Source organism: Stegodyphus dumicola, chromosome X2 (genome assembly GCF_044657685.1).
Source record: "Stegodyphus dumicola isolate Sdum_Otavi_A_Nest chromosome X2, ASM4465768v1".
In the NCBI taxonomy this organism is placed as follows: domain Eukaryota; kingdom Metazoa; phylum Arthropoda; class Arachnida; order Araneae; family Eresidae; genus Stegodyphus; species Stegodyphus dumicola.
The window spans coordinates 105877452-105890681 of record NC_140781.1 but is presented as its reverse complement, the minus strand read 5'-3'; the positions used below and the strand labels follow the sequence as shown (position 1 = coordinate 105890681).

General features: G+C 31.2%; 1 long non-coding RNA gene across 1 annotated transcript in view; it reads right to left on the bottom strand.

Moving 5' to 3' along the window:
- Nucleotides 1–12903, bottom strand: part of LOC146992870 (uncharacterized) — a 65500-nt gene extending 52597 nt beyond the window's left edge. The window contains exons 1-2 of the long non-coding RNA XR_015038958.1: nt 12794–12903; nt 8864–8966 (exon numbers count right to left, since the gene is read on the bottom strand). This is a non-coding gene — a long non-coding RNA (uncharacterized LOC146992870). The remainder of the gene's footprint in view (nt 1–8863; nt 8967–12793) is intronic.
- Nucleotides 12904–13230: the final 327 nt, after the last annotated feature.

Genomic DNA, 13230 nt, shown 5'->3' with positions numbered 1-13230 from the left:
GAGTGCACAAAAATGATCACAAATTACACTAGAAGGGGCCAAAAGGGGAAAAAAGGAATCATTAGATTTTAACTACTTTGATATTAAAGAATAATTATACACAAAGAGAAATATCTAATATTGTTTCTTAATATATAAAACTTCAAGAGTCGCCTTCTTTGTTTTAAACTCCAGCAATGTGCTACATTGTTACTAAAAGCATGACTGCAATGCAGGTACTCTCATCCATGAGAGAGGACAGCTTAGTCCGATATACCAGAAATTATCTTGAAATATTACCAGGTGACTTTAATGTAATTATAGAAATATTTCACTCAGGGAAAGAACATATTGTATAGCTGCACGGGTTCGAGCCCAGCTTTAATATAGCAAGCTAAAACACATCAAATGCCATTGAATGATACAGCATTTTGAAATGTTACAAAAAATTTAAATGCAATTTCGTGGAAGAGCTATTGCAATTACCTACATACTAAAATTTTGACCAAAAATTCAAGAAAACTAAGATACTCCTTTTTCTTTCGAAGGAATCAAAGTCAAATACTAATGTAGGGATGCTCAACCTATTGTACTATGAAACCTACACATAGGAATGAAATTTTGTCACCTATGTGAGATGTCCAATACCCAGAAATTCCGTAAATTGTAGAATAGAACCTGCGTCTGAAAACAGACGAAAGGTAGAACATTATTCAAATACTTTACCTTTAGCCTTGAAGCAGGTGTTCTATATTAAACTGTGTTAATTCACATACAGAATTAGTAATATAATAGCTCAAAATATTTTAAGAACCAAACACACATTAAATAAACATTAAAAAATTTATATACATTTATTAGTGTTATGAGGGTTTATTCTGAAATATTATCAGGTCACTTTCAAAGAAATGATAGAACTTTTCACTCAGGGAAGGGACATTCTGTCTGGCTGCCCGGGTTCCATCCCAGCTTCTGTTAAGTTTCATAGAAGAATTTTAAAAATCCAGAAACAAAACTTATGAAGAAATTATTGAACATAACTGGTTCTATGATTTAGCCATTCTTACAGACCTATAGTAACTAAATCTTAAATTTGAGGGAGGGGGCGAGAGAACTAAACTAGAGTCTTTGAATTAAAGGGTATTATAAATTCATTTTAAATCAAAATTAATTTTGTGAAAATATTACACAAATATGAGGAATATACATTTTTACCATAATGTAATGTACGTTTTGCCCCATTGAAAATCTGGAGAACTAAGGGATGAAATATAAGAAAACTGAAAGAATCATTTGGAAAATCTCATCGAGCTTAAATTAGTTTCTCAATTAGATGTGTTTAGTGTATTTAAAATTAGGCTAACTACTTCATTCACTTCAAACCCATTACATAATACTAGTATTTAAGAAAAATGGTAAAAGATTGCAAATATGTTAAATAACAATTCTATTGATCAAGAAATGGAAATAACTGATTTTCGTCCTAATTAAGATCAAGAATATCACAAAAAGCCAATTGAATAGTCCTAGAACAGAAACATCATGAACAGTTAAACTTTTAAAAAGATAAATTCCTGCTTCCAATCTGCTTAAAAATGTGAAAGAGGATTTTCAAAGAGGATTTTCTGGAGAACTAAGGGATGAAATATAAGAAAACTGAAAGAATCATTTGGAAAATCTCATCGAGCTTAAATTAGTTTCTCAATTAGATGTGTTTAGTGTATTTAAAATTAGGCTAACTACTTCATTCACTTCAAACCCATTACATAATACTAGTATTTAAGAAAAATGGTAAAAGATTGCAAATATGTTAAATAACAATTCTATTGATCAAGAAATGGAAATAACTGATTTTCGTCCTAATTAAGATCAAGAATATCACAAAAAGCCAATTGAATAGTCCTAGAACAGAAACATCATGAACAGTTAAACTTTTAAAAAGATAAATTCCTGCTTCCAATCTGCTTAAAAATGTGAAAGAGGATTTTCAACAATGAACTTGTTAAAATCAATGTTTAGATACGGGATAACAAATCAACATCCCAACGACTGCAAGGATTTAGCCATAACATCGCATGTATCAGAGGCAAAAAAAAAAAAAAAAACTCGCAGAAGAAATGCAGTGTTAAATTTCACATTAAAATACGATTTCCCTGTATTTAACTTTCATCTTGCTGAATTTTTTGTAAATAATGCAAAGAGTATACCTTTTCTTTAACTTATTATACCACACATTTTTATACTTTGTGTAATGTATTTATAACTGAAATATTAAAAGTGCACTAGATACTTGTGCTCGCCAAAATTTTATAAACTCAAAATTGGCTCCCTTTAAGTTAAAGTTGCACATAACTGCACTAAGGGAAGGAATGCAATTTTATTTCTTTGTCTGTATTTGGTTTCATTTTCATATAAAAAGAGTTAAAAATAGGGTTATCTAATTTTGTTATCTAGGTAACAAAATTTAAACACACATTTTCAGTAAAAATTACAGAATAAAAGATTTTGTTTCCCTGAAGATGCAACACCTCCCTATTCCAGGTATGGTACAGACTGCATACTGTCAGAAAGAAATTCCTTTCTTAAACAGGGAATCCATATACTTTAATCTGTTTTTACACAAGTACTGTTTATGACTAATGGTCCAGGAGTAAAATACTTTATAGTTAATCCATCTAAATTTTTATTATTTCCGGTCATCTGTATAGACTGTTTATTTATCACGACTAAACTACCAATCTGCATTCTAGATACCTCATATGATTCTTCAAGTCACGTTTCGTAGCCTATCATTTCTAATACAACAGGTACTTGCTGAGCGCAGACTTGTAAAGCGTGATTTCGCGTATAGCAGTACCTTACAGGATTCCATTTAATTTGTCCACTGCTAGAATTTCATTCATACGTGGTTCAACATTCATCCATCAACACCAGAAAGAATTTATCTGCTACTTTAAACAATTTCCATAGACTGAAAATGAAGTTCAAAAAAATCTTACAAATCTCAAATGCAAAGCATTCCGAAGAATTTTCACATTTGGAAGATAAAGAAGTCAAACAATGAATCAGAAAATTACAAAAGAATTGGGTGCTTATAAAACCCCTTGATAATAAAAGCGCTCATTACGAGAAACAGCTTTTAACTGAAGATTAGATGAAGGAATCGTTAAATAACAGAGAAGCAATGTCTGGTCTTCTAGTGGAGATGGACACAATTAAAGAAAAAAACGGACACTTTAAAAGAGCTACTGGGAAATATGTGCTCTTTACAGCGACATGGTTACAGTTGCATCAGTCATTCTTATAAGCAAAAGACATCAGCTTTTTCAAAAAATAATTCTGTCATGTATTTGCCAAGAGAACGAAAACAAGTCCTAAAGAAACTTTCAGAGTGCTTTTCAAAACCAAGTTGAAAGTTAGTCTGCAGAATTTTACTTCGATAATAATAAAACATCTCTGATTTTATTTCAAAATGAATATTTTTTAATCGATTTTAAAGAGATCTTCGCAAATTGGTTCATAAAACTTCACAATATGCCAAAATTGTTCAGATTAGGGACAAAATATAATAAAGTATGCTTAAAACAACTAAGAAAAAGCACATTTTGAGCATCCTTAACAGAAGACAATTTGGCTCCACTAACTTTCTTTACGAGTATACATTAAATTTTTATTTACATTTCTTTTTTATTCAACACTTAACTTTCAATGGTTTTAAGAGAAACAGCACTTGATAGAGAGAATCTAAATTCGGAAAAAACTGAAACAAAATTGGTTTATACCCAGGCAGTGCAATTACACTGGCCTGTTGGGAAGACAAGACCCCGTTGGACATGGAAAATATTAGGCCACACAGAGAGGAAAATGTTTAGCCTCCTCCTCGTAATGTGAAAGGAGGCCACTTGGGAAAAAATTACATCACAGCAGTACTTTTGAAACCACTACGAAGCAACAGAACTCTAACAAATCTAAGACTTCTGATAATTATAGTGTGATTAACAGTTCAACCTCACTTCGAATATTACAATACAATATAGAGAAAGCACCAATTCATACACTTCAATATGAAATTCAAAACCTACGAAATTAATGAACAAATGCTACCCTAAACATTAAAACATAATGTGACACGTTCATGTAAAATAAATAACTAGTAAAGCTTCAATATAAAGCAACATGTGAAAAGGGATGGACAAATTATAACATTCAAGTATTTCTAGTGGAAATAAAGTTGATATAAAACAAGAATTACCAGCCACAGATGTCTTTTTGCTCTGCATTATTCATCCGTTCTTTTTCTTTCACGATATCATGTTCTGCATTCCAAGAGTGCACAAAAATGATCACAAATTACACTAGAAGGGGCCAAAAGGGGAAAAAAGGAATCATTAGATTTTAACTACTTTGATATTAAAGAATAATTATACACAAAGAGAAATATCTAATATTGTTTCTTAATATATAAAACTTCAAGAGTAAAGCTTCAATATAAAGCAACATGTGAAAAGGGATGGACAAATTATAACATTCAAGTATTTCTAGTGGAAATAAAGTTGATATAAAACAAGAATTACCAGCCACAGATGTCTTTTTGCTCTGCATTATTCATCCGTTCTTTTTCTTTCACGATATCATGTTCTGCATTCCAAGAGTGCACAAAAATGATCACAAATTACACTAGAAGGGGCCAAAAGGGGAAAAAAGGAATCATTAGATTTTAACTACTTTGATATTAAAGAATAATTATACACAAAGAGAAATATCTAATATTGTTTCTTAATATATAAAACTTCAAGAGTCGCCTTCTTTGTTTTAAACTCCAGCAATGTGCTACATTGTTACTAAAAGCATGACTGCAATGCAGGTACTCTCATCCATGAGAGAGGACAGCTTAGTCCGATATACCAGAAATTATCTTGAAATATTACCAGGTGACTTTAATGTAATTATAGAAATATTTCACTCAGGGAAAGAACATATTGTATAGCTGCACGGGTTCGAGCCCAGCTTTAATATAGCAAGCTAAAACACATCAAATGCCATTGAATGATACAGCATTTTGAAATGTTACAAAAAATTTAAATGCAATTTCGTGGAAGAGCTATTGCAATTACCTACATACTAAAATTTTGACCAAAAATTCAAGAAAACTAAGATACTCCTTTTTCTTTCGAAGGAATCAAAGTCAAATACTAATGTAGGGATGCTCAACCTATTGTACTATGAAACCTACACATAGGAATGAAATTTTGTCACCTATGTGAGATGTCCAATACCCAGAAATTCCGTAAATTGTAGAATAGAACCTGCGTCTGAAAACAGACGAAAGGTAGAACATTATTCAAATACTTTACCTTTAGCCTTGAAGCAGGTGTTCTATATTAAACTGTGTTAATTCACATACAGAATTAGTAATATAATAGCTCAAAATATTTTAAGAACCAAACACACATTAAATAAACATTAAAAAATTTATATACATTTATTAGTGTTATGAGGGTTTATTCTGAAATATTATCAGGTCACTTTCAAAGAAATGATAGAACTTTTCACTCAGGGAAGGGACATTCTGTCTGGCTGCCCGGGTTCCATCCCAGCTTCTGTTACAAAAGTTTCATAGAAGAATTTTAAAAATCCAGAAACAAAACTTATGAAGAAATTATTGAACATAACTGGTTCTATGATTTAGCCATTCTTACAGACCTATAGTAACTAAATCTTAAATTTGAGGGAGGGGGCGAGAGAACTAAACTAGAGTCTTTGAATTAAAGGGTATTATAAATTCATTTTAAATCAAAATTAATTTTGTGAAAATATTACACAAATATGAGGAATATACATTTTTACCATAATGTAATGTACGTTTTGCCCCATTGAAAATCTGGAGAACTAAGGGATGAAATATAAGAAAACTGAAAGAATCATTTGGAAAATCTCATCGAGCTTAAATTAGTTTCTCAATTAGATGTGTTTAGTGTATTTAAAATTAGGCTAACTACTTCATTCACTTCAAACCCATTACATAATACTAGTATTTAAGAAAAATGGTAAAAGATTGCAAATATGTTAAATAACAATTCTATTGATCAAGAAATGGAAATAACTGATTTTCGTCCTAATTAAGATCAAGAATATCACAAAAAGCCAATTGAATAGTCCTAGAACAGAAACATCATGAACAGTTAAACTTTTAAAAAGATAAATTCCTGCTTCCAATCTGCTTAAAAATGTGAAAGAGGATTTTCAAAGAGGATTTTCTGGAGAACTAAGGGATGAAATATAAGAAAACTGAAAGAATCATTTGGAAAATCTCATCGAGCTTAAATTAGTTTCTCAATTAGATGTGTTTAGTGTATTTAAAATTAGGCTAACTACTTCATTCACTTCAAACCCATTACATAATACTAGTATTTAAGAAAAATGGTAAAAGATTGCAAATATGTTAAATAACAATTCTATTGATCAAGAAATGGAAATAACTGATTTTCGTCCTAATTAAGATCAAGAATATCACAAAAAGCCAATTGAATAGTCCTAGAACAGAAACATCATGAACAGTTAAACTTTTAAAAAGATAAATTCCTGCTTCCAATCTGCTTAAAAATGTGAAAGAGGATTTTCAACAATGAACTTGTTAAAATCAATGTTTAGATACGGGATAACAAATCAACATCCCAACGACTGCAAGGATTTAGCCATAACATCGCATGTATCAGAGGCAAAAAAAAAAAAAAAAACTCGCAGAAGAAATGCAGTGTTAAATTTCACATTAAAATACGATTTCCCTGTATTTAACTTTCATCTTGCTGAATTTTTTGTAAATAATGCAAAGAGTATACCTTTTCTTTAACTTATTATACCACACATTTTTATACTTTGTGTAATGTATTTATAACTGAAATATTAAAAGTGCACTAGATACTTGTGCTCGCCAAAATTTTATAAACTCAAAATTGGCTCCCTTTAAGTTAAAGTTGCACATAACTGCACTAAGGGAAGGAATGCAATTTTATTTCTTTGTCTGTATTTGGTTTCATTTTCATATAAAAAGAGTTAAAAATAGGGTTATCTAATTTTGTTATCTAGGTAACAAAATTTAAACACACATTTTCAGTAAAAATTACAGAATAAAAGATTTTGTTTCCCTGAAGATGCAACACCTCCCTATTCCAGGTATGGTACAGACTGCATACTGTCAGAAAGAAATTCCTTTCTTAAACAGGGAATCCATATACTTTAATCTGTTTTTACACAAGTACTGTTTATGACTAATGGTCCAGGAGTAAAATACTTTATAGTTAATCCATCTAAATTTTTATTATTTCCGGTCATCTGTATAGACTGTTTATTTATCACGACTAAACTACCAATCTGCATTCTAGATACCTCATATGATTCTTCAAGTCACGTTTCGTAGCCTATCATTTCTAATACAACAGGTACTTGCTGAGCGCAGACTTGTAAAGCGTGATTTCGCGTATAGCAGTACCTTACAGGATTCCATTTAATTTGTCCACTGCTAGAATTTCATTCATACGTGGTTCAACATTCATCCATCAACACCAGAAAGAATTTATCTGCTACTTTAAACAATTTCCATAGACTGAAAATGAAGTTCAAAAAAATCTTACAAATCTCAAATGCAAAGCATTCCGAAGAATTTTCACATTTGGAAGATAAAGAAGTCAAACAATGAATCAGAAAATTACAAAAGAATTGGGTGCTTATAAAACCCCTTGATAATAAAAGCGCTCATTACGAGAAACAGCTTTTAACTGAAGATTAGATGAAGGAATCGTTAAATAACAGAGAAGCAATGTCTGGTCTTCTAGTGGAGATGGACACAATTAAAGAAAAAAACGGACACTTTAAAAGAGCTACTGGGAAATATGTGCTCTTTACAGCGACATGGTTACAGTTGCATCAGTCATTCTTATAAGCAAAAGACATCAGCTTTTTCAAAAAATAATTCTGTCATGTATTTGCCAAGAGAACGAAAACAAGTCCTAAAGAAACTTTCAGAGTGCTTTTCAAAACCAAGTTGAAAGTTAGTCTGCAGAATTTTACTTCGATAATAATAAAACATCTCTGATTTTATTTCAAAATGAATATTTTTTAATCGATTTTAAAGAGATCTTCGCAAATCGGTTCATAAAACTTCACAATATGCCAAAATTGTTCAGATTAGGGACAAAATATAATAAAGTATGCTTAAAACAACTAAGAAAAAGCACATTTTGAGCATCCTTAACAGAAGACAATTTGGCTCCACTAACTTTCTTTACGAGTATACATTAAATTTTTATTTACATTTCTTTTTTATTCAACACTTAACTTTCAATGGTTTTAAGAGAAACAGCACTTGATAGAGAGACTCTAAATTCGGAAAAAACTGAAACAAAATTGGTTTATACCCAGGCAGTGCAATTACACTGGCCTGTTGGGAAGACAAGACCCCGTTGGACATGGAAAATATTAGGCCACACAGAGAGGAAAATGTTTAGCCTCCTCCTCGTAATGTGAAAGGAGGCCACTTGGGAAAAAATTACATCACAGCAGTACTTTTGAAACCACTACGAAGCAACAGAACTCTAACAAATCTAAGACTTCTGATAATTATAGTGTGATTAACAGTTCAACCTCACTTCGAATATTACAATACAATATAGAGAAAGCACCAATTCATACACTTCAATATGAAATTCAAAACCTACGAAATTAATGAACAAATGCTACCCTAAACATTAAAACATAATGTGACACGTTCATGTAAAATAAATAACTAGTAAAGCTTCAATATAAAGCAACATGTGAAAAGGGATGGACAAATTATAACATTCAAGTATTTCTAGTGGAAATAAAGTTGATATAAAACAAGAATTACCAGCCACAGATGTCTTTTTGCTCTGCATTATTCATCCGTTATTTTTCTTTCACGATATCATGTTCTGCATTCCAAGAGTGCACAAAAATGATCACAAATTACACTAGAAGGGGCAAAAGGGGAAAAAAGGAATCATTAGATTTTAACTACTTTGATATTAAAGAATAATTATACACAAAGAGAAATATCTAATATTGTTTCTTAATATATAAAACTTCAAGAGTCGCCTTCTTTGTTTTAAACTCCAGCAATGTGCTACATTGTTACTAAAAGCATGACTGCAATGCAGGTACTCTCATCCATGAGAGAGGACAGCTTAGTCCGATATACCAGAAATTATCTTGAAATATTACCAGGTGACTTTAATGTAATTATAGAAATATTTCACTCAGGGAAAGAACATATTGTATAGCTGCCCGGGTTCGAGCCCAGCTTTAATATAGCAAGCTAAAACACATCAAATGCCATTGAATGATACAGCATTTTGAAATGTTACAAAAAATTTAAATGCAATTTCGTGGAAGAGCTATTGCAATTACCTACATACTAAAATTTTGACCAAAAATTCAAGAAAACTAAGATACTCCTTTTTCTTTCGAAGGAATCAAAGTCAAATACTAATGTAGGGATGCTCAACCTATTGTACTATGAAACCTACACATAGGAATGAAATTTTGTCACCTATGTGAGATGTCCAATACCCAGAAATTCCGTAAATTGTAGAATAGAACCTGCGTCTGAAAACAGACGAAAGGTAGAACATTATTCAAATACTTTACCTTTAGCCTTGAAGCAGGTGTTCTATATTAAACTGTGTTAATTCACATACAGAATTAGTAATATAATAGCTCAAAATATTTTAAGAACCAAACACACATTAAATAAACATTAAAAAATCTATATACATTTATTAGTGTTATGAGGGTTTATTCTGAAATATTATCAGGTCACTTTCAAAGAAATGATAGAACTTTTCACTCAGGGAAGGGACATTCTGTCTGGCTGCCCGGGTTCCATCCCAGCTTCTGTTACAAAAGTTTCATAGAAGAATTTTAAAAATCCAGAAACAAAACTTATGAAGAAATTATTGAACATACCTGGTTCTATGATTTAGCCATTCTTACAGACATAGTAACTAAATCTTAAATTTGAGGGAGGGGGCGAGAGAACTAAACTAGAGTCTTTGAATTAAAGGGTATTATAAATTCATTTTAAATCAAAATTAATTTTGTGAAAATATTACACAAATATGAGGAATATACATTTTTACCATAATGTAATGTACGTTTTGCCCCATTGAAAATCTGGAGAACTAAGGGATGAAATATAAGAAAACTGAAAGAATCATTTGGAAAATCTCATCGAGCTTAAATTAGTTTCTCAATTAGATGTGTTTAGTGTATTTAAAATTAGGCTAACTACTTCATTCACTTCAAACCCATTACATAATACTAGTATTTAAGAAAAATGGTAAAAGATTGCAAATATGTTAAATAACAATTCTATTGATCAAGAAATGGAAATAACTGATTTTCGTCCTAATTAAGATCAAGAATATCACAAAAAGCCAATTGAATAGTCCTAGAACAGAAACATCATGAACAGTTAAACTTTTAAAAAGATAAATTCCTGCTTCCAATCTGCTTAAAAATGTGAAAGAGGATTTTCAACAATGAACTTGTTAAAATCAATGTTTAGATACGGGATAACAAATCAACATCCCAACGACTGCAAGGATTTAGCCATAACATCGCATGTATCAGAGGCAAAAAAAAAAAAAACTCGCAGAAGAAATGCAGTGTTAAATTTCACATTAAAATACGATTTCCCTGTATTTAACTTTCATCTTGCTGAATTTTTTGTAAATAATGCAAAGAGTATACCTTTTCTTTAACTTATTATACCACACATTTTTATACTTTGTGTAATGTATTTATAACTGAAATATTAAAAGTGCACTAGATACTTGTGCTCGCCAAAATTTTATAAACTCAAAATTGGCTCCCTTTAAGTTAAAGTTGCACATAACTGCACTAAGGGAAGGAATGCAATTTTATTTCTTTGTCTGTATTTGGTTTCATTTTCATATAAAAAGAGTTAAAAATAGGGTTATCTAATTTTGTTATCTAGGTAACAAAATTTAAACACACATTTTCAGTAAAAATTACAGAATAAAAGATTTTGTTTCCCTGAAGATGCAACACCTCCCTATTCCAGGTATGGTACAGACTGCATACTGTCAGAAAGAAATTCCTTTCTTAAACAGGGAATCCATATACTTTAATCTGTTTTTACACAAGTACTGTTTATGACTAATGGTCCAGGAGTAAAATACTTTATAGTTAATCCATCTAAATTTTTATTATTTCCGGTCATCTGTATAGACTGTTTATTTATCACGACTAAACTACCAATCTGCATTCTAGATACCTCATATGATTCTTCAAGTCACGTTTCGTAGCCTATCATTTCTAATACAACAGGTACTTGCTGAGCGCAGACTTGTAAAGCGTGATTTCGCGTATAGCAGTACCTTACAGGATTCCATTTAATTTGTCCACTGCTAGAATTTCATTCATACGTGGTTCAACATTCATCCATCAACACCAGAAAGAATTTATCTGCTACTTTAAACAATTTCCATAGACTGAAAATGAAGTTCAAAAAAATCTTACAAATCTCAAATGCAAAGCATTCCGAAGAATTTTCACATATGGAAGATAAAGAAGTCAAACAATGAATCAGAAAATTACAAAAGAAGAATTGGGTGCTTATAAAACCCCTTGATAATAAAAGCGCTCATTACGAGAAACAGCTTTTAACTGAAGATTAGATGAAGGAATCGTTAAATAACAGAGAAGCAATGTCTGATCTTCTAGTGGAGATGGACACAATTAAAGAAAAAAACGGACACTTTAAAAGAGCTACTGGGAAATATGTGCTCTTTACAGCGACATGGTTACAGTTGCATCAGTCATTCTTATAAGCAAAAGACATCAGCTTTTTCAAAAAATAATTCTGTCATGTATTTGCCAAGAGAACGAAAACAAGTCCTAAAGAAACTTTCAGAGTGCTTTTCAAAACCAAGTTGAAAGTTAGTCTGCAGAATTTTACTTCGATAATAATAAAACATCTCTGATTTTATTTCAAAATGAATATTTTTTAATCGATTTTAAAGAGATCTTCGCAAATTGGTTCATAAAACTTCACAATATGCCAAAATTGTTCAGATTAGGGACAAAATATAATAAAGTATGCTTAAAACAACTAAGAAAAAGCACATTTTGAGCATCCTTAACAGAAGACAATTTGGCTCCACTAACTTTCTTTACGAGTATACATTAAATTTTTATTTACATTTCTTTTTTATTCAACACTTAACTTTCAAAGGTTTTAAGAGAAACAGCACTTGATAGAGAGACTCTAAATTCGGAAAAACTGAAACAAAATTGGTTTATACCCAGGCAGTGCAATTACACTGGCCTGTTGGGAAGACAAGACCCCGTTGGACATGGAAAATATTAGGCCACACAGAGAGGAAAATGTTTAGCCTCCTCCTCGTAATGTGAAAGGAGGCCACTTGGGAAAAAATTACATCACAGCAGTACTTTTGAAACCACTACGAAGCAACAGAACTCTAACAAATCTAAGACTTCTGATAATTATAGTGTGATTAACAGTTCAACCTCACTTCGAATATTACAATACAATATAGAGAAAGCACCAATTCATACACTTCAATATGAAATTCAAAACCTACGAAATTAATGAACAAATGCTACCCTAAACATTAAAACATAATGTGACACGTTCATGTAAAATAAATAACTAGTAAAGCTTCAATATAAAGCAACATGTGAAAAGGGATGGACAAATTATAACATTCAAGTATTTCTAGTGGAAATAAAGTTGATATAAAACAAGAATTACCAGCCACAGATGTCTTTTTGCTCTGCATTATTCATCCGTTATTTTTCTTTCACGATATCATGTTCTGCATTCCAAGAGTGCACAAAAATGATCACAAATTACACTAGAAGGGGCCAAAAGGGGAAAAAAGGAATCATTAGATTTTAACTACTTTGATATTAAAGAATAATTATACACAAAGAGAAATATCTAATATTGTTTCTTAATATATAAAACTTCAAGAGTCGCCTTCTTTGTTTTAAACTCCAGCAATGTGCTACATTGTTACTAAAAGCATGACTGCAATGCAGGTACTCTCATCCATGAGAGAGGACAGCTTAGTCCGATATACCAGAAATTATCTTGAAATATTACCAGGTGACTTTAATGTAATTATAGAAATATTTCACTCAGGGAAAGAACATATTGTATAGCTGCCCGGGTTCGAGCCCAGCTTT